Genomic DNA, 22,308 nt, shown 5'->3' with positions numbered 1-22,308 from the left:
GATGATTGTTATTTTCGTTTGGATTCTTTCAAAGTCTATTGAATCTGTAGTTAACAGACTAGCTAACAGACTATTTATACTTGTGTATATGTTCATAAAAATGAAGAAAAAATCAACTAATACAACTCTATAATAATGAAATAGTCTGGAAACATGAGTTACTTCATCCTGGTCATCTGTGTCCTTTTTTGGCAGTTCTTTTGCATAAATAACATGACAGAAATTTCTGTTAACTGAGATATTTTTATTTTACATTAATTCTCCTACTTAGACTATTTGGGCCACATTTTGGTAAAACATATTTGCATAAACCTTTCAAAGTTACTATCATCCCTGATTATGAATGACTCCTGGGATGAAAGTAGTAGTATAAGAAAGAACTACAAAAGGTACTCTCTCCTCTTGTCTCTACCCATCCCCAGGATTAGATAAAAGACAAATGTTTGTAATTTTGCAGATTTCACCAGTCTCTGTGTCCAAACTTATCTATACATTTATGGAGAGGTATTAAAACAGTCATGTCGATCAGACATCATGCACTGGCAATTTCAATGAAGTCGTTCCTGTTTTCCTTCTCCTCTCTTAACAACAATTTGCAGAATGTGCCAATTGATACACTAAGGACAGAGGAGAGATGGAGAGGAGATGCAATATTGTAATAGCTATTTCACAAGGAAGTGACATCACTGAACTCTAAAATGAAATTGTGTGTTCTCTGAGGATTTGCACTTTTCTGGATATTCTTATCAGTCTTTTCTGTGGACCCCTCTCTGCCCTTCCCATGAAGGCTGCTATTCCCCTGAGTGTCACACATACCCTTTTCTCTTCTATTCTACACATGCTCTTTGGGAAATTTTATACACTTACTCATGTCTTTAATGATTAATTCGTAACTGATGACTCTGAAAGCTTTATCTCCAGTCTATTCCTGTCTTTAAGCCTCCTAATCCTCATAATCAGCAGCCTATTAAATCTATCCCCTTGCATATCTCATACTCTTGTCAAACATCGTGCCTTGGCTCAAGCTCATCATCTCATCTCCCACATATATTCCTAATATGTTCCCTGAGTCAGGAAATGGAACTCTTCCCGATGTGCAAGACAAAATTCTTCGAGCCATCCTAGGTAACTCCTGGCCCTAAATCTACTCAATCTCCAATCAGTCACCAAAGCTGTTGGGGTCTAATACCTAAATATAAATTGTATTCATCCATTTGCTCTCTTTGATTCCCACTGCAGCTCTCTTCAACCAAAAATTCTTACCATCTGTTTAATTTGGAGACAAGTTACTTAAATTCTCTACTACTAAATTTTCTCATCTGTAAAATGAAGAATACAATAAAAACAAATGTATAGAGTTTTACCGATTAAATGAAATCATACATACGAATCACAGATCCTAGCATGTAACAAACTATGGACACAATGCTGATGACCTACTGGGTGCTCATTTACTTTTCCTTACTAAAAAAAAAAAAAAAAATCCACTTTTGTGAGGACCACCCAAAAGCCCATTGAAAAATACTCACTTTTATAGACATCTTTGTATTTCTTTCATTAAGATAGAATATGATTTTTTTAAGAAAATAAAATCATATTCTATCTATCTTAGTCAAAAGTAATGAAAAGTATAAAATATGATCCATTCCTTATTTTTGCTATAATGTTTATAATGTTAATAATAGCTTTTTATTACTGTTATTTAATATGATCTGAATCTATTAGAATCTATCTGAATCTATGTCAATATCAATAGGAAGCTCCATTAAACCTTATAATTTCCTTTTTAAGTATCATTGACTCTACAGACATAAACACAGATCTTGTTCTAGACTGCATATTACGATACTTTGGTTAACATAGAGTTGCTCCTTAGCTAGCTGAGGAAAATACAGTTATCACCAACTCTAGAAATGTGATATAATTTCTGTTTTTTAAACAATGCATTTATTCCTGAAAACAGACCTCACGAGGTTCTCTCGCTTACCTGCCTACAAGTTTCTCTTCTTGGCTCTTTGGTCTGAAAACTTCTCTTGGGACACTCTGGCTCTCCCTCTTCCCTAACTCCCAATTTGTACGTCACGTACATTTTATTACAGAATTGTTTTTGTTACATAGTCCTTCTTTCCATTCCTACTGCTGTCTCTCTATCCAGCCAGAGCTCCCTCTTGCTTACAGCACCTCAAGAGTCCCCTATCTATGGTCATCTTATTAATTCAATCCCCCAGTCCCAGGGCGACCTATCTAACATGTAATCTGCCCAGTCAAAAACCATTGATGACTCTCGGTTAAGTAAAAACAAGTCTCTTCTTTAATACTTTATGGCAAGCACCTAATATTGCAAGCAAGAGAATATTTGCTCTTACTTTGCCATGCACATCCAGGTGCACGGATGGGAGATGCAGTTACTTCCATTCTATGTATGCTTTTTCCTACTAGCATTCTACCTATCCTTCAGATCCCATTCTGGTAATGAGTTTCTTAATTTTTTTTTACAGCCCCCAGAACAATATATATTTTCAGTATCTTTCTTATTTTATTTTTGCTTTCATTACTAATTATTTGTCTTTGTTTCCTCTATCATTACTGGATTTAAGTTCATTGAAATTCAAAACCATATCTTGTCTTCTGTTTAACTTCTGTAGACAGTATCTAAAATAGCTAATGCCAAAAAGATAAATTAATTGAATTTTTAATGGAAACTTACACATCAGTGGGGATATTAAAAGGAATTCTTTTTAATAAGTCAAAAAGCCATTAATGCAGTAAATAATTTCTTCACTTATCTTTTATATAACACTGAATTCTTACTCACTGAAGATGTTTATGACATAGAATACATTAAAATAAATTAAATAGAAAATGAAGAGATTAAGACTATGTTCTTAGTTTAGATGACCTGCAAAGAAAACAGTTTTGAATTTGACATCTAGTTTGGTATATTACAAAAAATCCCCCTCCTTTTCATCCTGCTCTAGAGAGACAGTATCTATAAAAGATCTTGATTGGATTTCGAAGGCAGACTAGGGTTCACTTCCAAGTTCTACTAGCTGAATGGTTTGGAGCAAAGTATTTAACTATCATGAACTTCATTTTTCTTATACTACTTTTTCTGCAGGAGGACTGCACACATGGTGTATGCAAAGTGTATCATATAGAAACTGTTATATAAAGTTTCTTTCTTTGTAAAATCAGCAAAACAGAGAGTACTCACTGAGAAAGGGGTAGTCTTGGCAATCATTTTTACCTTATATTGAGTAGACAGACAAAATAAAATAGTATTTCAATTATAATTAATATATCGCTAATAACTATGATAATTTTAATTACTAATAAAATACTTTTCATAGACAAATTATTTTTTGTATTAAGAATCTATTTTCTCTCAATAAGTTTAGAGCAGAAAAAATGGCACTTTACAGTGTAGTCCATGATATTAAACTATGAATAATTCAAAATTTAGTTATGTTTCTTTCTTTCTACCCACTTGCAAAAGCTTGTGGTAAATGAAGACAATCCCTGGTTCCCTAACAAGAATTCCCACTGTCTCCCAGGTTTCCTTGCCATCTTATGACATCTGCTCTATTTGAAATAATCTCATGTCTGACATTTCTAAAGGAAAGCCTTAACTAGCTTTAAACAATTGCCATATTTCTCTACTGGAGGTGTTGCCTTTCAATTTTCTCTCTAAATCTTGACTAAAAGGTTCTATTTTTCCCTCTATCTGACAAAATAAATATTTGTAATTAAATAGAATGGAGGAAAGGACTTCTGGTTAAAGCCTGAAATGGTACCAGGTTTATACAAAGCTACTGTTTCAACTATGGCTAAAGTCAAAGGATGTGACAAACCTGTCCATTACTGACACTTAGGACTCACTCCTAAAAATTATATTTTTAGATATTAACCATAAATTGAGCATAGGTTTTGATCTAAAAGTAAATAACTAAACGTCCAACTGGTTTTGCTTTTTATAAAAGACATAGTCCTTGCAATTATGTTTTAAAAATTATATAAAACAAACTCATTTTTTGGAAGTTCAATTAAGAGTCCAGTTACTAGGCATGTATCTCTTGAAAAATAACATGAAATCCTTTCTTTTAAATGCTATGTCCTCATCCTAGTACCACCGGTGGCAATTCACCTTGCCAGTTCTCGGTAACTAATATCTGGACTTTGATCTGATGGGTTCTCAGACATTCTTCATCACCTTATAAACTTTTTACACACAGAATACTCACACTGGGGTTGAAGTGTTATAGGATATATGCCTTTTTCCTAAGCATTAAATGAAGTTTCCTCAGTCAGATCTGTTACTTAGTCTAATGCCTTGGCATCTCATAAGGACAAATTCATTGTTTATGGAGGGTGGGGAGTGAAGATACCAGCAAACATAGGCAATTTGAAGTGAAAATAAGCTAGATTTCATAATACATTATAATCTTGCTAAGATTTCAATCGTGGGAAAGTTTAACCTAACATAGATAAAACTAGGTTAAACCATATTTGAAAACATTTAGATGCTTTCCTGTAAATATAGCAATTTACCCAATGAGAATATGAGATGGGTAACAGATACATTCTGTTATAGCTAATCTTATTTATTAAAATGAGTTAATGGGATAGAAATTTAATCCATATGAAGGTATTAAGATCTGTACCAATCCAGGCAAAAGTAAACATGTTTTTCTCTTCCCCCATCGTCTGTAACTGCATTTCTCATCATGTATTAATCTTCCAACTACCAATACCAATGGCCTTATATTGCTCCATATATTCTTGTTTGTGGCGTTTCATAACTTTAACTGTTTACTCCTCCTACTTGAAACTCCAAAATCTTTGGTTTCCATGATTTTGTGTTTTTGTAGTTCCTCACTCACATTTATATGTTAGCAGAAATTTATCTTCCTCAACTTTTACCTGATTCCTCTTTTTCACCATTAAAATAGGTATTCTATGTGACCACTTCGACCAACTTTTCATGCCTCTTTTAACTCTCTCCTTCGGTCTCACCAACCTCCACAGGCTTAACTAACATGTTAATGTAAATGGTTCTCAAATCTATCACTGATCTTAATCTATGAGATGGAGTTATGAATTTCTAATGACATCCTGCATAGTTAGTGGCCTCTGAATGCCCCAGTGGAGCAGCCATCTCAAAAGGCAGAAATTCAAACCAAGTAACCTTACAACCTCAAAATATTTCTTGTGACATTTTTATTTCTGTTGATTACAGCCTGGCTGCTGCTTTTTTCTTTTTTTTTCTTTTGGTCAGCTACTAGACATAAAACTTTAAAATTAGCCCTGACTCCTCTGTTGGCCCAGCTCTGGTGTTCATCTGATTACTTGCCCAGCCTTACATTTCTTCTAATATAATAATTTCCATATTTGACTTTTCATATGTATTCCATTGTCATCATCTTCTACAAAGTTCCTATTATATCATTATTTTTCTTATTAATTTTCCCGTTTCTACTTGCCTCAGTAAATTATTTCCTATTTATATCCACCCTTCTTTCCTATGGCTTGAAAAAGGAAATGTAGTCATTCAAAATCCTCTACAGTATCCCAATTCTTATCTTTTTGCACATACATAGTCCTCGGCTAAATTTTAAAAAAGCTCTGTTTGTCAGACTCCTTGTCTTTGCTATTGCCCAACAAATGTCTGAGATTTACTTCTCTTAAAACTCAAACTCGGACTCTACATTTCTGAATATTACTTCAATGATCAACTGCAACGCCAGTTCCTCTTTCATCCCATCGCCAGCCCTGTTGGAGTTTATCTCCTCCCTGCCCTAAACTCCTACTCAGTTTCTCTATGTGATTTCTAGCATTTGCCGGCACCCACTAGTGAAAAACAAATACGTTACCATAACTTAGTGTCAATAATAATGTGTTAAATAAAGACTGGTTAATAAACAATGTCTATAAATACTGCTTTTGTGCTTATTCCTCACCAAACTAGATGCCAGTTTTCTTTATACTTACATTGCTTAGCAAATACAGTACAAATACTGCCAATTTCCCAATGATCAAATCTCAAATCAGTCATATTTATGTTAATGAAGGTGTATTACGGTATTATAAGATTTTAATTAAAATACATATGATCATTTGTTCTTTTGAATGGTTTCAAAATTAAATAGGTACAAGCCTTTTTTATTTCTCCTTGATGATAGTATATGAGGCAAACTTTTAAACTATTCTAATTTTCTTTCTGTGGATGGCAGGAAGAAAGATGTCATTCAAGAGTACTTTCATTATCATCATTTAAATTTACTTCAAATGAAGGCCACAACTTTCATTCCACTGAATCAAAACATGTTTATCCAAATTATCATGCTTAAAATATATTTCCATACAGCTACAGCTTTAATCAAAAGATATAGAATGAAGCAGAACTCCAAGGATTAAGTAAATCTATGCTATAGTATTCTACCTTTATGATGACATATAGATTTTTCACAAAAACAAAAATCCTTAATTTATCAAAGGTGAGTAGAAAATATATAAAATAGCTCCTACTGTTCAAATTTAGACTTAAAGATTGGACTCAAAAAAATCCAGTCTAAAACTACTTCTTAGCTTCTCCATATTTTTATTTGGTTTACCACTGAGTAATTGTCAAAAATTTAAACGCAATTGGTTTCACAATGGAAGGTCCAATCTCTGAAGGGGAGTAGACTATAGGGCAGCAGGTATCCTTCAATGGCTACTCTTTAATCTCTGACTTTCAATATGGGAGGTATTGAGAGGTTTCTTACTTTCCCAGAGCATCAATATGATAGCTCATCTGTCCCAGTGCCGATGAAGTAGCACACATTTCTAAATAGAACTAGGCTATGGGACTGCCTAGTTCAAAGAGGATTTCTGAATTCTTTCTGCCTTGCCATGAAAAGATATCTCACTAGTATATAAACCAAAATAAGTTCGTATGTGCTAAAGGCAGAAAGCACTTAGAATGTAAGAATTAAAGTTAATACCAAGCATTTTCTCCAAATAGTTAAATTATAATAATTCCAACAAATGAGTATTGATTATTTTCTACATATCAAGTATTGTTCTAAGCACTTGAAGACATGTACATATAAATTGTATACAAATTCTGCCCTTGAGAATTTCCAACTTACCAGGAAAGTGAAGACTTGTACTGCAGTGAGTTGACCGTTCACCTACACAACTACAAAAACTTGTTTTGGCGTACACAACACTACTGCAAACATTCACTGATCACTAAAACTTGCTAGTTTCCAGGCTGCTGCTAGGCATCCACTAGGGCTGCCACTAGGAATACTAAGAGAACAGACATCAGGTAGCAAGAGAAAGATATCAAACATCGTAAAAAGTTAAAAGGTTTGGTGGTGTGTTTATACTTGTTTAGTTAATACATTAGCTGTTATGATATTTAAGAAACCCAAGGTTACATCAAGTTTTTTCTCTGCACGTATTTTAAACCCTTGTCTTCCCATTTAAAGTAATGGATCATGATAAAGAACAGACAAGAACGAGTTCAAATAAAATCTCAATTAAAAGAAGTTCTGCTTATAGTTATAAAGTTTTTAGTACCATGTTTTTTCTTTACAATACTTTTTTAAAATAATCAATATCTACTTTTTAATTTTAACAGTAGACTTTTGAAGTTAAAGATTATTCATTTCCATAGATTTTAGGGTATACATTGATAAATCGAAATACCATTTCCATTTAGTTCATGTTTATTTTTCCCTAAAACAAAAATACTTAAAGCTGTTACTTCATTCTTGAATTACACTGAGGTTTTCATGCACTAGTAGCTACATGTTATCTGAGGAGCAGAATGGGTGATGTGTCAAGAAAGAAAATGCTTCTACCAGCAGCAGAAGTTCCTAGGTCTGTAACAAGTGTCGAGGGTATGCGGGCAAAGTTACATTTGCTGTGGAATATTGAAGAATTGAGAATCAAGTTTCTTTAATTGCTTGAGAATTCACACAAACACTAGGGGATATTTTAAGCAGAACTGCCAGTACAATGAGAATTTTTCAGTCACCTACAAATGAATCAAATGAATACACATTTCGATTCACTTCGGTCCCCAAGAACTTTTACACACACACACACACACACACACACACACACACAAATACATAGTTCAAACATATATAAATATATATACATGTTTCTGCTTAGCTGTAATGAAAATATATAGTTCAAACATACATACCATACATACATATATATATATATATGTTTCTGCTTTGCTGTAATTAAAAATATGTTTGACCTTTCTTCTTTCATCCTTTCTTATTTTATTCAGTGGCATTTATTAAACATTTTTTTTTGCTTCAAGAGAAAACATATTCACAATAAGATGCTGCTCAGAAGATAACTGAATTCTATTAATAGGTGGAAGTTACATGTGCTTTTCTATGTAGCCTAGTGACTTGCAGAAAAATTTTAAACTAATCATACATTTACTAAGTTCTGTAAGAGTATTTTGTGATTTGTACACTTCAGTTCATTTTTAAGAAATATAGCTTCCACCTTCATGTAAGTGACACATTGTGGGATTGGTTTCTTTAACAGCTAAAAAACCAAATTAAAAAAAAAAAAACAGACTACTTATAAAGAAATAAAATCTCAGAATTTTCTTGGTACCAAAGAGATAATTGAAAAAAAAAAGGACTCATATATGATCTTATATATGTCTCAAAAGACAGTACTTCTTGAAATAATTATTTTGTTATGTTTTGAGATTACTAACTCAAACATCATTATTTCAAAAGCCATATGGTGTTACATAACATAAAAGATTAAAAGATAGTATCAACCTGCAGAATATGTTTATGAGAATGAAATCATGCCAAAACTGTTGGCAATGTAAAATTGATGTAAATGTCTTAATTTACATTCTTACCCAATCCCTCTGACCTTTTCTCTCACTAATCCTCAACCTGATCACAGAGCTTTAGACAGGATAATCTAATTATGTCCACTGCACACATCCTTTTCTTAATTTCTTCTGTACAACCGCTCCTTGACACTGTTTGAAATACATTTCACCCCATTCTTCTCTTCTTTACCTTCTCCATCCTCAAGTGGATAAGCAGTTCTGGCATAGTCCCAAGGTCTCTAATCTTTATCTTAATACATTCTAAAGTCTGTGTGCCACATAGGTTCTGTAGAAAAACAAGTGTGTGATTAGAATGTATTAAGCCTAATCCAGGTATATGCAGTGGTATCTTCAACATGTTTTTTTGGGTGGGACTGAGGGGGTGGCAAACTGGCAGTGGGAAAAGGATTTAGGAAGATTTGAAGTAAAACTATTTCCTTTGCCAGCACACTGCTTTTACTTAGAGTTTTGATTTTTGGTCAATAAAAAAAAAAATGTCTACGTATCCTAAAGATACTTATTCACACTTCATACGAGATTACGAAAAACATTTGGGCATGCATAACTCTCAGAAGCCATCCATTGGTATTTCAGAAGGGCGATGACCATGTCTCGCTCTACTGCATTCCAAGGAGACCTGCAACAACACCGTGCACATGGAAGTATTCACAGTCTGAATGAAGAAATGACTTCTAGCCATATAGTCCGTTAAGTACTTTGGCTTTTCCTTCATACACGAAAATAATGTTTTGTATTTTAAATGTACATTAACAATTTTTAAGGTCTACGTCTCCAACTACAGTGGATGTATTATAGTCAGAAACCACATCTACTTCTGCTTTCCATTATATCCTCATTGTCAATTACAGTGCCTACAGCTGGAGTGAACTCTCTAAATATCTACTGAATAAATAAATGCATGAATACTCAGGGCTTTGAAGAGTAAAGGCACTGTATTATAATCTCAGTCTACAAGTATCTGTCACTTGAATATTTTATGAAAATGTAGACAAGTTGGAAGATGCCTAGAAAAGAAAAGGGGTAACGGGGAGAGGATTAAAGAAATGGAAAGCTTAACTTGTGAGGAAAGACTTAAAAAGCTGAATACATAAAACTTGTCTAGATTAAAGCTCTGAACAAATGTAAGCAGATTCCACACATTGTTAAAAGTAAACAGGGACTTAGTTTAACTAACATAGTAAGAAGGTAGAGGAAAAGCCAACTAGCTGGTCCTACAAATCCCAATGGCTTTCAAGAACCAAGCCTCAGACGGGGCAGTACAAATACTTGGAGGGATATTGTTGAAATGTCATGGCCCCTCATGTGACCTAGTAGTTTGTCTTAATGTCAGAGCCCAAGGATTGTTCGGCCTACAACCTGCCCAGAAACCCGAGCTGGTCCTGGTTGGGTAGAAAGTGCCATTCTCATATTCCTGCAAAACAGGCATCCAAGGGAAGACTATTTGTTTCATACACGTTTGTCTTATACTACTCCTCCTTTGAGTGAAAATTATGTCAGACTTTAAAAGAAATAATTATAGAACATAATAGATATTAGATACAAATAGATAATAAAATAGAATAGATACAAATAGATGTTACTGTAGAATAACAAACTCTTTCACAATGAAAACTATTGGGTTTTCAAAAGATTGCAAGAAAAATAATGAGTTGATATATTTTATATACTAGTACAGTATCAAGCATACTATGGGTTCTGGAAAAGTATTATCAGAGACTGATGCCATTAACAAATTTATATCACATTAAATTGCAAAATATGCACTGAAAAAAAATCATACCTAGGATCAATATGAAAAGTTCTGTAAGTTATCAACCTAAACATTCTAAGAGACTCTAAAATATAACTTGAGTAAATTCTAGAAATAAATACAACTAATAGTTGTAAAGTGAATTGACTTTACAGCTCTATTTTGTTACTACTCAATTTAGTCGTCCAACTACTATGATGCTGTAGTTGGTCAGACAATAGCTATTTCCCAATCTCTATAAAACAACCTAGTATTCATAAAGTATTCTCACAGTAATCATGTTTATTGTATTTTCTTAACCGTTCTGTGAGACTTTAGTTCTATGTTTACATATGGGAAATCTGAAACAAAATGGCATGTGACTTAGCCAAGATTACTTGCCTTGTTAGTGGTATATAAGACTTGAAACCAGACTGTCTAGTAACTAACCCAAGTTTCTTTCCATTCTAATGTCACGCATTGTATTTATTTTGATTTGTATTTATTTGTATTTTACACACACATACACATACACACACACACTTTTTTATGCCATAGCCATAAGCACAATTTTCCTTATGTGCATAGGAGTGATTGATAGAAAATAATTAGTATTAATTGTCAAAATAGAAAGTCACAAATGCAAAATTCCATATTTATCTCTGGTTCTACTCTAAATATTTACTGTTGCATAATGCATAAATATTTTAACTAGTAGATCCATAATTTGGTCTTAGATGAAAACCCAACTGTTTTTTTATTAACCATTATGGGTATTAGCAGGTATGCAAGCATTTTACTAAGTAGCAGGAGTCTTATTTAATAAGCATAATGCTGGCATTTTGTTTAATTAATTTTCTAACTTAATTGCTTTTCCTTTTAAAACAATTTTAGAGAAAAATAATAGTTATGTATTTAAGCCAAAACAGTGGTCTGCTGTTATTATGTTTTTAGACATATTTGTGTTTCTCACTGACGAAAACTAATTTCCTAATTTTAAAAAAGCTTCTTAAGAATAATCAGCATGACATAATTGAAAGACGACTAGATCAAATGCAGAAATGCTAAACTTCTAACATTTAGTATTATCTACACCTTACACTCATGAGAAAAATCACCTCCCTCTGAATCTCTATCCTTTCCTTGCAGAAAATGAACCTAGGAAGACTCCAACAACCTTCTTAAATTGAAGAGTTTTACTTTGTAGAAACTATTTGTGTATCAGAGCAAAAAGCTAATAGAATAAAGTAATTTTTAAGAAATTTAATATGAAACTAATGTGGGGAAGGCAGAGAAGAGAATACAGAGTAAAGAACTTTGTGAGAGGGAACACTAGTTAAGATGCGGGAGAAGGAAGTCGAAGGAGTCAGATGAAGCGCCTGCGCCTTATGGAAGAAAAACTAGAAACTAAAAATGTGAAAGTCTGGGGAGTAAACGTAGAGAAGATTATAAATTTAATTTTGGATATAATGTTTTACATGTTTCACATTCATGACAGAAGGCAGTTAGAACTGTAATAGTCTAGAACTTAAAAGTGATGCCAGTGCTTAGGAAAACTACTACAGAAGGCTTTGTACAGGTTTAAAAACTAAAACTGTGGGGAAACATGAGTCCTCCAAGAGAGAAATTATAGACAGAAAGTTGGAAAGAGTCAAAGTGAAAGTCATTAGCCAAGTCTACTCTTGGGCAACAAGAATATGAACTAGGAACTGTGGCTGAGACGGAAATTTCTCAGAGAAAAGATAGTGGTGTGGCAGTGTCATAGTTTAGTTTTTCTAATATGAAAATTGAATATTTCATAAGATTCACTTTAGAAAGAAATATATATTTGCATAAGTCTGTCATTAGGCTTGATTTCAATAACCTGAGCCAAAGAAGGACTAGTCATCACACAATTATATGGGTCAGTGCAAAATGTTGTTTGAACAATGTATCTAAATATAGTATTGGTGTGGCATGTTTTATAATTCAATCCAATGAAACTATATTTCAATTCGATAACATTTTTGATCTTTTTTACTTTGCAAGACATCAAGACAAGTGCAAGATGTATGAGAATGATGAAAATACGAGGAACAACATGGTCAATTTGGATGGTAACTAACAGAACATAAACAAAGAAATCCAGGAGAGGGAAACTAGTTAGCTTGCGAGACTGGAAGAAGCTTCAGAGAAGTGACACTTAACTGGTCCATGGATTTTAATAGATGATGATGCTGTGGCTAAAGAGAACATTTAAGACGAAAAAAAAAGGATTTGGAAAGGCTCAGAGGGAGTAGAAACAGAGACTATATCTTCAGCATCTGACTTATTCCTGGCAGATAACAGGTGCTCTAAATATATTTGTTATATTGATGAATGATTAAATGAATTAATTAGCATGCAGGCCTTGGAAAAATCACATGATTCACTTAGAATGTTGAATGCTTCAAGGTGAATAGAGAGTTTTGGTTATTGATGATGCTACTGTTTTCTGCCTAGCCCAAGAGTTATCTAGAATCGATGTATTCACTGAAAAACATGAGCTCAAACTGCAGAAGCTTGACTTAAAAAAGTAACTCAATTTTTAAAAATTATGGATAAACATTTGGACTGAAAATATAATTTCTTACATGTGTTACTATAGATACTTCAATAGCTATTGCATCAGCCAAATCTCGAAAATGTGCATATTGATTATCTAAATTTTCTAAAAGCTTTAATATTGTTTTCACATAAAATGCATATAAAAACTAAATTCATTTTTATGTGCATGGTTTAGTTCTTTACCCAACAAGAAGATCATAAGCAGTGATGCTAGTTTAAGAATAAGATGCGTAGAAGTAAAACGAGTGATGAAATGGGTGTGAATGCCTAACCTTCCCCACATCTACTCCCAAAACTTTCACATTTTCAGTTTCTAGTTTCTCTTCCATAAGACATAGCCGGTTAATTTTCCTAGACCAGCCAATAATTACTACCAAGTTTTGTGATAATTTCCTAAATATTCAGCTGAAGGCAAAAAAGGAAGCATGACTGCCTGGAAGGGAGAGAGAAGGAGGGGCTGATGAAGCTAGATCTTACAGGTGAAATTTGAACAGGCAAAATGAAAGAGGCAAAGGAATACAATATACCAATATGTGAAGAAGTATGGAAATATTTGAAAGGCCAGGCAGAAATCAATCCTTGCAGAGCAAAGAGTGAATTCTGGAGAGAAACTAGAAATGGGGAGGAACAGGTACAATGGAGTTCCATTACAAAGTAATTTAAAAGTAGGCAAAAGATTTTTGGAGTCAATATGGAATACAATAGGAAGGTTTGGAAATTCTTGAATAACTGAGTGGCATAATGAAATACGACTCTTTTCTTTTGTAAAATTGTTTTGAAATCAGTGTAAATGGCAAATTAAAATGGAAAGTGAGTACAGCTAAAAGAAGGTTACAGTAGGATTAAGCGGATGATGAGGGTCTGACTTGGAGACATTGGGAATAAAGAAGAAAAAGGGGGAAAGTTCTACTTTGTGACAATATCTAATGCAGAAATAGAAAGAAGGATGAAAAGGGAAAATGATTATTCTATGATTTCCAACCTAAAAATAGAAACGAAAGGTGTTAAGGGTGATGCCCAGTACAGAAATGGGTAATTAAGAATATCTGGTTTTATGGTAAGATTTGATTCACTTTCAGACATGTTCATTTTGAGGAGGCTGGAAGAACACAGAGGTGAAACTGTTCTGCTTCAGTTGGAAAAAAAAAAAAAGTAGTCTAAAGAATAAAAGGACTAGGGGTCAGGAGTGTAGGTGTTGGTTTAGGAATTGTGAGTAGAGATGATGAGTAGTGAGTATAGAAGGAATAAAGATTAATGACAGAGAGCAGAAAGTTCAGGGTTAGAGAAGCACGGATAAAAGCAGGAAATAGGTATAAGAAATGATGCTCAAGATTTGAGAAATGGTGGTGGGAAATAAATTTTTTAATTGATCGTGCAAAGATAGGTTACCATTACAAAAATGATGGTAGTATAGCTGTACGAAGAAAAATTGCAAGTTGTTTATTCTTTTATTTATTTAGATAACTTTGTAGTGTTCCCCATCTCCCTCTGTGATTAGGGTGAGGAAAGGTATATATTAGTTTCCTATTTTCAAGAATAGGAGAAATCTGATTACATTTTTAAAGCTGATTATATAGAAACTGTTAATCACAAGTTAATATAAAGAATAAAAACATGGGAAATATAATTGTAGATGAGGAAGGGGAAATGGGACATTTCCAAAGTAGAGACCAAAGCAGAGAAATTTGCTTTGAATCATAAGTGTGATGTATTCAGTCCACACAAACTAAAGAAAAAGTAAGAAAGGCAAATTTAGAAACTTGAAGAAAAAAGAAAAACACCCTTAATCTTCAAATTATGCTTACTGGAACTGTTTTTTTTTTTTTCCTTGAAAAAAAGTTAATTGATACATTCTAAATCCATCACCTTCCATATATTTTTTAGTTAAATCATGGAAACTAGGAGAGAATTTTAATTCCTAAGTTAGGCCCTGGGCTGCTTCTAGACGTTATTCCCAAAGCTTATAAACACAACAGTACATTTTCCTTAAGAAACATAAGCATTAGTTCTCAAGATGGAGACTGCTATCAGGAAACCATTTTCCATTCGATTATGATATAATTGTGGACATGTATTTTAGTAGGAAAAGTTTGTTTAATCATCGGGCCCCTACACTACTGAAATCCAAGGAAGCCTCCATTTACTATATTGTAACTAAAGAGCATGAACTTCTCTAAAGTTTGACCTACATAGAACATAAGCTCTATCACCTCAGGATTTATCTACCAGGAAAATTGTCTCATTTTTTTTTCCAGAAAATGATTAAATCCTTCTTTTAATGCATGCTTTTCTGAGGGATATAAGCAACACATATACTCAGACAATTCTACAATGCTACAAATTACAATGTATTTATCCATAATAAGATCTTCAAAATAATTTTTTATTAAAAATGCTAAGTAAACAGCACAAAATAAAATAGATTCAAACAAATATTCCCAAATCTCACTTGCTTTACAATAGTAACTGATATATATATATATATATATATATATATATATATATATACATGGATGATACAAGGAACTTAATAACCCTATTCGAAGCCATACAAGCGAATTATTTTTAATATAATACTAGATGCTTTAATTCCTTGAAAAGTGGCAATACATATATTTAATCATCAAATAAATGCATTCTCAATTAGAAAACCCAACCCATTCCTCAGTCATTTTTGAGAAAACAAATTTATTTTCCAAACACTGTCCTTAATATCTCCTACTACCATTTCCTACTGTTCTGTTATCACTTGTATTGTACTCTTGTGCTTGAAACTCCTGTTTTTTCCTCTTAACCTCTACCACCCAAATCCTACCTCTCATGAGAGTCTAGCTTAAATGCTACCGCCTACCCTTAACTCTTCGGAACTTACTAGCTTGAAGTATTCACTCTTTCCATTAACCCTAATGTTTGTTATGAGAAAATCATTTTCAATATACATTAGACTATTAGACATTGTGTATGATAATTTATTATTAATAAAGCACCTTACATAAATGCTTCATCCCTCAACACTCTTACCTCCACTAGACTGTAAGGTTCTTGAGAGTAAGATTCAAGTCCAAGATTCAAGATTCTCCTTTGAGCCTATCTTAGCACCTAGTACATGGTTGCATATAATTACAACTCAATACTTACACGTTGAGTAAGTTTTTATTAGTGTAATATTTTATGATGACTTACACACAGAAAAACATTTATGAAGACAGAATCAATTCCAGTTGTCATATAATTAGTCAAGTCAATATACATATTCACTTTGAAAGGTAAAACTTTGAATGAAATGTTCCACTACATACTACAGTTAAATATATGAAGACTATCTTTGAGATTGGCATTGGTTCTGTGCTGTTATCATTCATATAAATGAGTCAGTGGTAGCCAAGAACCTGCTATTGTTACACTCAAAGATTTTCTTTTTGCAAAGTTACTATGATTTAACACTTAACACATTTTTTTCCCCTAGCTGGTTTAATATTTATAATCCATATAAAAAAGATGTTTGTGCCAAGTAACTATTAAAATACCTCAGTTAAAGCCTATATTTAAAAGTATTTTCTCTTCTGAATTTCAAAAATGTCACAGGGAGATGGGAAGAGGTAAAGAAAGAGATAGAGAGAGATCATTGTGGAATATATGTTTTTCAATACTGCCTCTATTGATATAAATTGGTTTGACTACTGGAATGCACTTATGGCAGTTATAAAATGCCATAAAAATATGAATCACTAGGTTTGTGCCTCAAACTAAATGTGAGCATCCTATCGAGCCACATATCTACTGTGCACAAAGATTACCCTACTTATTTGTATATTTGTACAAAAATGATGTAAGTTATTTTATACTCACCTATAGAATTTAGGGTTTTTAAATGTTATTATTAACATCATGATCATGAACTTCAAAAGCTAGAAATGACAGTAAAATCTTCCTTAGGCCTCAGTGAGCCTAACTAGTCAGTGTGTTTTCAGAGGACACTGCTCTACATTAAGTGTGTTGCTGGTATTCACAGGTGTGTCACTGACATACATTCACAGATACAGTAAATATATTATCAACTCAGTTTAGAATAAAAGAACTGAATTAAAAGTAATTAAAAATGGTTAAAGACTTAAGTCAAAATATCTGACTCAAGTAAATAGATTTATTTGGTTTGAAAGTACCTGCTTTTGGTCTAATTGTATGGAACAGAAGGTTGGCATATTAAATAATTCAGAGATAAAACTGTCAAAAGAATAAAGAAAAAATTATACAAAACGCTAGGTTATTTCATTGTAGAGGCTTACAGCTTTTGCTATGTACAGTCTCTGAGTCTCTAGTTGATAAAAGCTTATTTTGTTTTTTAAATAAACCTTGATTCCGAATTATTTTAAATTTACAGAAAATTAAAAAGGTAGTACAGAGCTCTCTTTACCCCAAATCCAGTTTCCCCTATTTTTATACCTTACATTAGTCATAAGTATTGAACCAATATTGACCTATACTTTATTCATATGTCCCTACTTTTTACCTAATGTCCTTTTCCTGTTCCGAGATCCTCTCCAGGATACCACATCACCATTTAGTTGTCATGTCTCGGCTCCTCTTGGTTGTGACAGTATTTCATACAATTCTTGATTTTAATAATCTTGACATTTGCAGAGTATGAGTCAGGTATTTTATAAAATAGCCCTCAAAATTTAGATTTGTCTAATGTTTTCCTTCTGATTAGATGGGCTATGCACTTGGGGAGGAAGATCACAGAGACAGAGATGACATCATGTCAAGAGTTCATAGCAAGCAACATGACATCACAGCTGATCTTGGTCATCTGGGCAGAGTAGCATTGGTCGGATTTCTCAACCCTAAAGTTATTCCTATTTTTACTCTTTCCTTGAAAAATCCCACTAATGACACCCCAGAGTTAAAGAATGGAGATTTACAGTGTACTTCCTTCAGAGTTGAGTAGTTTATTTAGAATTCTTTGGCAGAGAGATTTATCTCTTTCCCATTTATTTATTGATTTGGTTATTTACTTACATCATCATGGACTCGTGGATACTTACTTTATACTTTGGGTTATAATTCAATACTACTTTATTTATTTGTTGCTCAACTCATTCTGTCATGGTCATTTGGAGCTCTTTAGGTTATCTTTGCAAATTCCACCCAAGCATCCCCTAGTCATTAGTAGCTTTTTTAAGTAGCACAATTCTTTGCTTATATCAGCATCACAAGTGGAAGGTTAGAGGTGATAGTGAAATGTGTTTGTCTTCAAATAAAGTTTTCTATAGCTACAACCAACTGATAAGACGTTCTAAAATAGACCCTTAGGCAACCGCCACAAACTTGACCTTATGCTCTCTACCAAGAGAAAGACACAGCAGAATCAGTTTAGTAACTTTTATTTCATACAACTTCAGATACTAACATTGATATTCCCTCAAATTATTTTCCATTATTTACTTTCATATTTTCAGTGATTTTTTCTTTTAGTGTTTAGCGAAAAATCATGTTTTTCTCTTTGATGAAACAACCAAGATATTTAAATAATAAATAAAAACCTTTAGGTATAGTACTAAGCTCTCCATAAGATAGCTATGCTTTAAATTTTAATATTAAAATGCTAATTTTCATTGAATTTTAGTTTATACATATATACAAGTTTGCCTTAAATGAAGGTGCTTGTTATGAGTTACATAAATTAGCTTTTTGAGATAAATACTAAAAAATTAAAAATATCTCCAGTTAGAATTTGGTCATTTAAAACTATTTTATGAGGAGAACTTAGAGATCTGTAATTTTTAAGTGTCACAGAATTCTGAGTAGGAAATTATTAAAACCGTTCAATAAAAGAATAATGGATAAAAAAGAGGAAAACATACATTCTATAAAGAATTCACTTCTTCACTGAGTATTTCCATCTACATTATTTATAATATATGTTCATGATTTTATGTTAGGTTTACCTTATGAACTCAAAGTTTTGCAAAACTGAAATAGTGAACATTTTGTGCCTTATAGCAGAACTAATAGCAATGCATTTTTATTAGATATGATTTAATTTTTGTGTCCTCTTCCACTTCTTAGAATTAATTTAACATTAAGTGTATTTTAGTATTACACATAAATCAGAAAATGATGTTACAAATTGACAAGATTTTTCACTATGGAAACTGAATGTCTTCTTAATATATTTTAAAGTATGATTAAAAATATTTAAGGGATTGAAAATCAGAAACTACAGAATGAATACACTTTCAGTAAGAGATGTGTAGACATAATAGGCACTATATGTAGCATGTAGGTGGCACAGAACTCCAAAATTCTCAAATAATTATCACTACTCAGAAAATATAAAGAGATGGCAATATAATGTCCTGAAAAATATGATTAGGTAACCTTTCTGAAATCAGTAGTCTCACAACTACTCTAAATTTTATAACATATATCCACATACTTCCACATATTTTCATATAATTTGCAGCGCCCTTATAATACGAAGTCTGATGCTAGCTTTGCTCCTGATCCAGATGTGGCATTAAATCAACTTTTGTCTCAAGATATCTTAGGCCAGCCATGTCCTCTCTCTCACTTTATTTGCTTAGTGACACTATATCTAATACCCATTCATTCAAACCATTTTTGTCTATTCTTTTCCCAAACACACTAAATCTCAGTGTGGAACACCTAGAGCATTCACTCTCTAGTCTACTGTGTCACTAGTGAGCCTTCATTTAAACACATCTACCAAGCAGGCCTAAATATGGGTCTAGGCTACAAACTGAATTTTCTCTGTATACACAGAGATGCTGAACAGTTAGAGAAAAATCATACAACCACGCCAAGGATGGCACTACAAATTTATATTCCTCAACCTTGGCCTCATTTGTCATATTCAACTGTAGCTTTTGACCTTTCCCTAGATCATTCCAAAGTATTAAATCAGCTTTCCCTTCAGGAAGAGCCACATAAGCCTAATATGATTTAAGGGTCATCTCTGTACAGCTCCCATCAGCTACGTATATCAGAGAAATTTGCTCACTTCTCTCCATTGTGAACAATTCTTTTTTTCTATCATTAGATATGAAAACATAAGTACAAAAATAAGATGAAGTCACTTCAGTGTACATATATTTAAATCTGAATACTATTAATAATGGTTGATGTCAGACGCTTTCCTGTTTTAATGGGAAATAGGCTCATGAATGAAAAGAGAAAATACTGTATAAAAAGGCTAGCAAGCAGACTAGATTATTCAGACTTCACGATTGTTCCTACACTCAGCCCTGCTGGCCATGACCTGGGCACTCTTCTCTGCAGTTGTGTGTACGCCTCCCTGTTCACATGACTTATAAAGTATGTGTGTACATGTGTGAATATTTTAACACGGTTGGACTCTATACGCATAACCTTTATTCTAGGATTCGTTTCTTGAGGTATGACTTTATTTCAAAATTTATATATACTTTATCACTTAGCTTTTCCAGTACGATCTGTATTGTTAATAGTATTAGTCAGATTGTCTATGAAATCTGCAGGAAAACAACCAGATTTTTAAAATGTTTCATATTATTACATAAAGAATAATACAAGTATAACTTGTTCTAAAAAAATACTCACACACGCACGAATCTGTCTCTCTATATAGATAAATATATATAATATATAAATATAATTTATTTAGCAATAATATATATTAAAAGTCATATAAAAATAAAGTGAAACTATAACTGCGCTATTAAAATAATTCTTTTGATTTGTTTTTCTACATAAAAAAGTCAGAAGAAAAATTCTACCATGTTTAGAGTAAGTTATGTTTGAACATATCTTACAACAGGATATTCAGGCCTCTCAGATAATAGTAGGGGAGGGAACAAAACCAAAATGAGGTAGAAGACATAAACACTCTGGAAAAAATTTGAAAAAAAAATAGAGGGAAGGACAGAATAGCTAAAATAACCAAAAAAAAAAAAAAAAAAGTATACTGTCTCAAGATAATGGATTATGAATTATAAATAAATCCCAAGGGAATGCAAAGTAAAGGAATGGCCATTTATGTATTGAAAGATTTATGGGAAATCTGAGAATATATTCAAATACAATCATGCCAGAGGGAAAACAGGCAAAGGCTGTGATGGTATATTATAGGAGAAATAAACATGCAGGATGATCCTTGAGAGGTACTTAGCTATTATCTGTCTGCCTGTCTGTCTATCAGTCTATCTATCTTATCTATCCAACTAATACTTGAGGGAAATAACTCAAAATGTTACCAGGAATTGCTTCTTTGCAAGTGTCATTTGTCAGGTTTTTAGTTTATCCTCACCCACACCTTAAACTACTGGTTTACTTAGTTAATTATTATTTGTCTTTGAATTCTAAATCCAATTGTCACATTTTTACAGAGGGTTTTCTTAATCCTCTGAATTAAATCCCTAGCTCTATCCTTCCCTATATTACCCGGTAGTTTTCCTTTGTTAACAGTGATCATTACTGGTTTAATTCATTTCTTTCATATAAGATTGTAAGCTCAGAACAATCGGGAGTGATGTCTGCCTTCTTCAATGCTCCATCCTGGGTCTAGCTTAGTGGCTAGCACATATTAAGTGATTCATAAATCAGTATTAAATTATATTACATAGCTGAGAAGTCTCAGAGAATTTCTCAGAGCCCTTCCTTTTGAATTACATTACAAATCGTCTGGCTCTGGATTATTATCTCTAGTTTAACTCTGTAACCCAGCCCTCTTTCTCTGCCTAACTCCAAAGAATAGAAAACTAGATAAAGCTATTTCTCTTTTAATTTGGTTTTGTCCTTAAACACATATTTAATAGTTGGAAAATGTGAAAAAAATAGAGATACACAAAAGACCACTGTATGTATGTTGACAAGCAAAGTGTAGTAGGAACAACATGGTGTTAGTTTGGAAGACAAAAGTGGAGTCATTTTAGAAGTCAACAGATGAGATATAATAGAAGAATAAGAGAGGAAGAGGAGCTGATTGATGGTAGTGATGATGGACAAAAGGAGACTGATTCAGGAGATATTTAGGAAGTGTGCTTGTGTGTGTGTGTACATGCACCAGACTGAGAGCCAGAGAAGAAGGAGTCTAGGATAATAA

General features: G+C 32.9%; 1 protein-coding gene across 1 annotated transcript in view; it reads right to left on the bottom strand.

The window, feature by feature from the left end:
* The window catches only part of HCN1 (hyperpolarization activated cyclic nucleotide gated potassium channel 1), a 315,929-nt gene that overhangs the window by 275,410 nt on the left and 18,211 nt on the right, over positions 1-22,308 (bottom strand). The window lies entirely within an intron of this gene.

Source organism: Rousettus aegyptiacus, unplaced genomic scaffold (genome assembly GCF_014176215.1).
Source record: "Rousettus aegyptiacus isolate mRouAeg1 unplaced genomic scaffold, mRouAeg1.p scaffold_m13_p_8, whole genome shotgun sequence".
NCBI lineage: Eukaryota > Metazoa > Chordata > Mammalia > Chiroptera > Pteropodidae > Rousettus > Rousettus aegyptiacus.
This window is presented reverse-complemented; position numbering and strand designations above follow the sequence as displayed.